The following is a 2,451-nucleotide window of genomic DNA, read 5'->3' on the forward strand; positions in this document are numbered from 1 at the left end:
TTTTGTAATGAAATCGCACATATCAGACTAGGTGGCATGTCGAGGATCATCGATATACTTAGTCTCTTGACAATTCATATACTTAAGTCTTTCTATCGACAATCACTCTTGGTAAATATTTCTTTAATGTCAGCCCTTTCACCAATTATTGTAAATAGTACATTTCATGAATCATTGAAAAGGCATTATTATTATTATTATTTATTATTTTTTTTTTGAACGTCATTAATAAACTCATTATTTTTAATACTTTCAAAAATCTTCTGTTATCATCTAACTGCGAGCATGATAACAGCAAGCAGACGTGAGACTAAGTAGAGCTTAGTCCAATTTAGACCAATTTAGAAGACTATAACCACATGATGTCCTTCAGTGCCTTAAGAAGGAATTCTGCATCCCAACATCTTTAGAAGAATAAGAGAGTCAATTCTTTCTTGATTCGTGAACATATAGCCTATAATAGAAGAGGAGAACTGCTACACGAAGGCACAGGGGGCCAACTGGTCCACTGCGACAGGTGGGGAGAGAACGTGATCCTGTTCGATTAGAATAATTCATAAAGAGGCAATACGTTCCATTGTTCATCTCGCCATGTTTCATCAACATCCTTGCCCCATTCCCCTTTTCTTTTTTTCTCCCCCCCCCCCCCCCCCCCCCCCCCCTCCCCTCTCTTCCTTTCCTTTGCAAAATGACGATGTTTTATGTATATATAAAAATAAAAAATAAAAATACATCTTTTGTTTCGAAATGACGTCGTTCCTTGACAACCAAAACGACATCATTTTTGCTCAAGGTTTTCTCATTTCTACACTCCTCGACAGTTCCATGGCAATCGCTCTTCAGAACCTTCTCCATCCTATTGCAATCTACTATTAGCTCTTCGATTATCAGTAGATAGTCTATAGTAACCTTAAAATCATGGTATAAGGTTTGTTGTCATGTAATTTTCCTTCATAATTTCTCTAGATTTGGATGATCTTCGTGCTTGGTCAAGAAATCTATAAATTTTTGTATGTTTCTCTTATTTGAATTTATTTTCTTGGGTCTCTTTACTTCTTTGGGTGCAAATCGTTATCTGCATCTTGATTTTATTTAGATTGCTGATAGGGTTTATACATTTCGTTTTTTTAGCAAAGAAGATACTTTTTATTGTTAACCATTTTTGGTAAATCCATTCTATACTTTTGACAAAAGAAGATTGATTCAACTTGCTAAGTTTTATTCATAAATTCAAGAGTAAATCTCTTGATACATAAACTTGAAACTTATATATGTGCACACTAACAAAGAATTTGAAGGATTGATTGACCTTAGTAATCTCACAAAAATTTATTTCTGACAAAGAAATTAGAGCATATCCATTGTTTTACAAGCGTTTGACTCTAATAATAATTTTTTCGATTGTTAATTCTACGGTGAGAAAGTATTTTTTAAAATAAACATTGTAAAGAATAGATTGCATTACTGGATGAATAATAGTCTCATTTTCTTTGATGAGATATAAATCGACAATGAAGTTATTGTACAAAGATGTCAAAGTATGAAAACTCAAAAAGGAACAATTGTCCGGTATGTCATTTTCTGTATTACTATGTTATTAAATTATTTTTCTTTTTATAATTTTTTCAAATACTGTTCTCATAGGACTAATTTCATGGTTCCACCCTTAAATCTATCTTAAAATGTCAATTTTGTTGAGAGGGGGGAGTTGAAACACTCGAACATACATTATGTACTTATTTCATTTTTGTTCGATGTGAAATTTTTATCCTTTTAAGGCATCGACTGCCAAAAATGTTTACAAAACAATCCAAGACATCACCAAAAGCTAACCAAGCTGGAGTGTGAGCTACCAATTTTGCTAATCTTGGAATAAGCACGCACGAAATTCGCATAAACGCCATATAACTTTATGTTTAATGATAACAGAGCAAGATGTCATGTTTACAGGGTGACAATTAATTATAAAACTAAAGATTTAATAGAACTACACGTTATAATTATTAAAATCAAATAATTAAAATGTCTTAACACTTTATAATATTATTTTCATATCATTAACCCACTTGGAAGCCTTGAAACGTTTTAAACATTTGTCAATCAAGCTGGTACTTTTTTTTAGTGACAAATTTTATTTTATTTTTGTGTAATAATAAAAAAGGAATTTGAAGATCGTAATAGAAGAACTGGTAAGCCAATCAATTTTCAACTCTAATTCATGCTACGTCTAAACTTGATTCGAATATCATCTAACAAATATGCTAGTAACATCCATAGAACAAGTTAGCCATTCTATCGACTAATTGATTTGTAGGTCTCTAAACGACCAAGCAACATAACAAATATGCACTCAATCAACTAATAAACTCATTTGAAAATTGATCTCTTAAAAATACTCGCACAAATTATTGCATATGCATCACCTACAATAATATCTTGAAGGTCGCTTCT

This window comes from Olea europaea, chromosome 2 (genome assembly GCF_002742605.1).
Source record: "Olea europaea var. sylvestris chromosome 2, O_europaea_v1, whole genome shotgun sequence".
NCBI lineage: Eukaryota > Viridiplantae > Streptophyta > Magnoliopsida > Lamiales > Oleaceae > Olea > Olea europaea.